This window comes from Electrona antarctica, assembly GCF_951216825.1.
Source record: "Electrona antarctica genome assembly, chromosome: 1".
In the NCBI taxonomy this organism is placed as follows: Eukaryota; Metazoa; Chordata; class Actinopteri; order Myctophiformes; family Myctophidae; genus Electrona; species Electrona antarctica.
In genome coordinates this window covers 29,498,052-29,504,424 of record NC_136806.1, presented here as the reverse complement: position 1 = coordinate 29,504,424, position 6,373 = coordinate 29,498,052, and positions in this window count along the sequence as shown.

The following is a 6,373-nucleotide window of genomic DNA, read 5'->3' as shown; positions in this document are numbered from 1 at the left end:
AAATACGGTCTTTGAAGTTCCCACCCATGGTGTGACAACGCCAAGGCCTGTCCAAACTAGCCTGGCTAATAAGCCAGACTAATATCACACAACACTGTCGCGGTATATTAGTCTGGGCTGGCTCCACTTGGATTTAATTTCCCGGGGGGCGGGTTCCTCTTTGACGCAATTGGTCAGAGCTACTGTCAGTCAAAGGTCTCAAGCATTGAACGTCACTGTACCAAAGCCCGCCCATATTGCATACCGTGTCCCGATTGGTCCGACCTGTTCTCGGTTGTAGGAAAGAGGCGTGCTACTGAGCCTCGCCAGACCCGCTGGTAGGCATTTTTTTTTGCCAACGGCTGATTCGGTCTGGTTTATTAACCAGGCTATGTCCAAACACAATGCCTTCTTGTCACCTGTGACCATCTCTACTGCTTCCCCATCACCAAAAGGACATTTCAATGTATTGACATGAGTCTATACAAACGCTTTGAAGCTCTGAACCACGCTGTGATAACACATGGCTCTGGTGACCTGGAACCCCCTTCTCACCTGTTCCCCCCACCCCCCTCTCTTCCTTTTGTCTATAAGCAAATGGTTCTTCCATCTTTGTGAGCTTGTATTCATGCCTGCATCCTGTCTCCTAAAACCCTTTGCATCCTGTCTCTGAAACCTTTCTCTCGGGGGTCCACCTTGTGGGTGGCTACATTGAGACCCGCCGGTGCTGCAGCATCCGTGTAATGCTGTGCACGTTAAATAAACCATCATCAAGACAGACCTTGCTTGCCTCATGATTCCTCACACATTTAGTGTGTACAAAACTGCCACATCAATAGTTTACATAGATACTCCACTGTTACGTTCTTAGTTTACGCATGATTCATGATAACTACTTTTTATATATGTGATGTATGCCATGCTTTTCGTTATTGCTTAATGTAAGTCGCTCTGGATTAAGAGCGTCTGCTAAATGCCTAAATTGTAAATTGTAATTGTAGCTCGTTCTTGGCGACAACATAGTGAACCAACACCAGGATGGATAGAAAGAACGTCGGGCCCAAATACATTACAAGGACAAGGAAAATGTTGTGAACAAACACGGCTGTGCTTAGATACTTTGTTGAACGTTATGTATCTGCGCCCGTGCGCCGTACAGCCGAGATCCAAGCCATTCTACGTCTTTTTGTAAACTCGTCAATCTGGGTTCCTTGATGCTGTCTCCATGCTGGAAAGCTGAACATCTAATTCCGTGTTCTGGCTCATTTCCTCGACGCGACCTGCTGTGGCACTTATTTACTGAGCAAGTCTGCACCATTGTGAGGTCAGTTTTTTTTTTTAAATGTATACAAGCACACGGATAGTCGCTCAATGTAAACAAACCAGACAAGCCAGCAAGTATGGCGGCCGCTACCACGTGACACATTATGTTGACGCCCCCTCCAGGAGTTTTGGTACACCCTATATAGACAAATTCAGAAACGGGTCTCATGGTCGCAGACTCGCAGCTTACGTATTTCCTGTAGGCGGAGCCGACATAACTGTGTGTAGTTTAAGGCAACATAAAAATAAATAAAAATACAAACGAAATGTCAAAATATCCACCGCGGTGGCTGAGAGCAGAGCCATAGAGTAATGGTTGAGACAAAGCAGTGAAAGGTCCTGAAAGATACATAACGTCAGTTTTACCCAATATTTCTGTTTTATGAACACAAGGCTGCTGTACTTTATACCTCATACTAAGCATTTAAAGTATGAGGCCCCAAAACTGTGGAATGCACTTCCCGTTGAAATCAGAACTTCAGCATCACTCCCGATCTTCCGCCGTAGTCTGAAAACCCACCTTTTCAGACTACATCATGGCCCATAGCACTTACCCTACCCCCTTAGACAGCACTTTTTAGACTTAGATAGCATTTGAAACAGACTATAGCATGTCATGTAGACAGTACAATAATTGCATTGTATGTAGTCATAGCACTTCATAGTATATAATATAGCATATATGTATAGTTTATATGTATATTTGTCATTATATAGATATGTTCTAGTTACGTTCTTATCTTACGCATGTTTCTTGATAACTGCATTTTACATATGTGATGTATTCCCATGTTTTTGTTCTTGCTTAATGTAAATCGCTCTGGATTAAGTGCCTAAATTGTAAATTGTAAAGTACAGCAGCATTGTGTTCATAAAACAGAAATATTGGGTATTGGGTAAAACTGACGTTATGTATCTTTCAGGACCTTTCACTGCTTCGTCTCAACCATTACTCTATGGCTCTGCTCTCAGCCACCGCGGTGGATATTTTGATATTCCGTTTTAATTTTTTTGCAATGTTGCCACTACTGTTGGAGCAGCCATAAACTACACAGGTTCATCTCGATGTTCTGTTAGTGTTAGTAAAAAGCAGGTAAAAGAGTAACGTTTGGGCAGACTGTACATCAGTCACTCTACCATTCACCTTAGTAGAAGAGGTTTTTTAAGAGGCAGGTTTACCCCGCAGTTATGTCGGCTCCGCCTACAGGAAATACGTAAGCTGCGACCATGAGACCCGTTTCTGGATTTGTCTATACTGGCCATAGAGTTATAAAGGATAGACGTGGACTGGGAGCGACAGCCCCGCCCCCTGCTATTAATTTCAATGGAAGTTGCTCAGTGGCGTTTGAAGCACCCGGATGAATGCTCAACTTTTATTTCTCGATTTGGACACCTTTAATGTTGGTGTCCAAAATGCGGAAGTGCTCAATGTTAAACCCCAGATGCACGCAGAACCTTCACAAGCTTCCGCTTTGCTTCCATGATGCTTCACAAAGAATCTCAGGAAAATGTTGCCTTCAACTGATACACACGCCCCGAGAGCCGGAATTGGTGTCTACCCTTTTATGTCTATGGGTGAACATGTCTTGACGTCTATCACAGAGTGACAGATTGCATCATTGCACACAGGCGCAGAGCTACTGGGATTGATTGATTGATTGAAAATTGTATTAACAGTTTGCAGAATTACAGTACATTTCAAGCACAAACTCAATACAAAGGCTGTTAACTGTGAGTGGACGACCCAATTAAGCATTACACTTGTTTACAACAGGGTCCACCATGTTCAAATCATCAAAACATTTAGAGACGTACAAATAGACACTTCTATATAGACAAAGAACAGTACAGGAATTCATCATAATGGAGGTAAAAAGGGAAAAGAAACATATACAGTGAGGAGAAAAAGGGGGAGGGCGGTGGGGGGGGGGTTCAGATTTTACGGGGGCCAGTTTCGAATTGCAGCCATCCGTAGGTGCCCTTTGAGAGTGGTTTTGAAGGCGTCAAGGGATTTGCATGTCTTAATGACTGTTGGTAGGGCGTTCCACATTTTGCGAAAAGAATTTAGTCCCTTGTTTGTGCCGAATCTGGGTTGAACATGATTCGTTGCACTCCCTCTGGTGTTGTGGGTGTGGACTTCATTAACATTAAGGAAGTATCTACACAGGTACATGGGTATCTTGGTGGAGTATCGAATCTTGTGGGCCAGACCCATTGCAAGATGCTGTACTCTGTCGCCGACCCTAAGCCATGCCAGTCTGTCAAAGTGGGCAGGGGTGAGGTGGGTTCGGGGGGTGAGGCCAAGTAGGAGCCTGACCAGTTTGTTTTGGGAGGTCTGGAGCCTAGTTTTAAGGGCTTTTGAGGTGCTGTGGTACCAGGAGGTGCATGCATAGTCAAAGAAGCCTTGTACAAGGGCTCCTGTTAAGGTCTTCAAGGTGTTTTTGTCGACCAGTGAGGAGATCCTGTAAAGGAATCTTGTTCTTTGGTTGACTTTTTTGATTACGTTGGTGGCCATTTTATCACCGGAAAGATTAGCCTCCAAGATGGAACCTAGGTAGGTAATTTCATCTTTACGTGTGATAACATTGTCACCCACTCTAACCAAGAAGCCATTTGCCTTGCTGAGATTACTATTAGATCCAAAGAGAATGGATTCAGTTTTTCCCAGGTGTAAAGATAGTTTGTTATCAGCGAGCCAGGTGCAGATTCTACCGAGTTCAGAGCTGAGGGCATTTTCAACCTGCAGTTTGTCCCTGTCCGAGACCAGCAGTGCCGAGTCATCTGCGAACAGGAACAAGTTGCAGTCACAAGCTGAAGTCATATCGTTAACATATATTAGGAACAGTAGAGGCCCTAGTATGCTTCCTTGTGGAACGCCACAGCTCACTGGGAGGGGGGGGGACAGTGTTCCGTTCACTTCCACCATCTGTTCTCTCCCCTCCAGGTAGGATTGCATCCAGCTCGCTGATGTGCTATCGAAACCAATTGCTTTTAGCTTGTTAACCAGTATGGAGTGGTTCACTGTGTCAAAAGCATTTTGGAGGTCCAGCATGACCATGCCGCAGTATTTTCCAGCGTCCACCTCTTGTTTGATGTGGTCGCTCAAATAGAGAAGGCATGTGTCAGTGGAGTGGGATGTTCTGAAGCCAGATTGGAACTCGTACAATAATTTATTAGTGGCAAGATACTTTTCAACCTGTTCATAGACTATTTTTTCCATCACTTTCGAGATGGAGCTTAGAATAGAAATAGGGCGGTAGTTGCCGGGGTCTAATTTACTCCCTTTCTTGTGCAGGGGGGTTACTTTGGCCAGTTTGAAATCTAGGGGGACCTGTCCCTGTTTGATGGAGAGGTTTACTATGTGGGTGATGATTGGAGCTATAGAGATGGCTGAGTCTCTGAGAAATTTGGAGGGAATATTGTCATGGCCAGTGGCCTTGTGGGGTTGGAGGGCACTCAGTTTCTTAAGTACCTCATCAGTTGTTACCATAACTAATTTAAAATCGTCTTTACAAACACCTAGGTTTCTGTAGAAGGTTTTAATGTGCTCTACACCAAAGAGCCCAGAGTGGGAGGGCAGATTGTTAACCAGCGTTGTTGATATGTTTGTAAAGAAGATGTTCAAGTAGTTGGCCACATCAAGCTTGTCAGTGATGAGAGTGTTGTTCGCTTTAATGTTTATGTTTGAAAACCTGGTTTTCAGTTTCTGACTATAGCCTAATTGGTTGTTGAGTAGCTTCCAGAGCTCTCGAGGATTGTTTTTGTTTTCTTCAGCTTTATTATTAATAAAGTTACTTTTGGCGGATTTGATCATGGCAGTAACATTATTTCTTAGCCTGTTTCGTTGGGTTTTTAGGTTGTCCAGCTGAGCTTGGAGACCCCTGTTGAAGCGCTTGGCAAGCTTTGACTTGCATTTTAGAAATTCAGAGCATTTTTTGTCTCTGGCATTCGTTGCAGTCATTATGTCCGAATTCATCCATGGCTCCGAGCGGGTTTTGACCCTGATGGTTCTCAGAGGAGCCATGTAGTTCAGTACTGATGTAAATTTAGTTTTGAAGCCAAGCCAAGCTTCTTCGACAAGTGTGCTGTTAAGCTCATCGGACCAATCCAGACTCTCCAATTCTTGGTTAAAGACCTCACACGAGTAGGTTTTGAGGTCCCTTGATATGACTGCTTTGTGGCAGCCAGCCTTTTGTTTTTGTTTTTTGCGGGTACAGAATATCATGAAATGATCACTAAGCCCGCATACAATAACACCTTTCTTGGAGATTCTGGATTTGTCCGAGGTCAGAATGAGATCAATGACAGTTTGAGTAGAAACACACACTCTAGTGGGTTGGGTAATAAGCTGGCTAATACTATGCAGATCACAAAACCTACTAAATGATTTGAAAACAGGCGCCTCTTTACGCTGTACGTCTGTATTCAGATCGCCCATCAGGATTTTCTCTGCACCCTCCTCCTCAGCTAAGCAACCCTCAAGAATATCATAAAAGCCTTGCTGATCAGGAGGTCTGTAGACTGTGCCAACTAGTACTGATTTCGCATTTTTGAAAATTAATTCAACCCACACAGTTTCAATTTCAACATGCTGTAAGTCAGTACGGGTAATGAATTCAGTATCTTTGTGGATATACATGCAAACACCACCCCCATTACGGTTTCTATCATTTCTGACTACGGAGTAGTTCTCAATTTCAATCTCAGCGTCCCTGATTGATTCATCTAGTTTGGTCTCAGAAAAACACAAAATGTTTGCCTTGCCGGTAAGGAATAATTCTCTAATTTCGGCCAGTTTGGAATAAAGGCTGTTTACATTGAGATGAAAAAGATGAATACCATTGTTGTTGAGGATTGATTTGTTGATGTCAGCAATTGAGAAGAGTTGATCAGGTCCATTGTCTTTGTTAGTAGCCATGGGTTGAATAGGGGGAAGGGAGCGGGCGTCCTCGGTGGGGGTGGGGGGGGGGGAGATTCACGTTCAGCTCCGTTCCTTTGTTTGATTGCCTTGGAGGATCTGCGTTGGGTCCCCAAGACGGCTCCGTGCCCGTACCTTGAGTTGGCTGTGTGG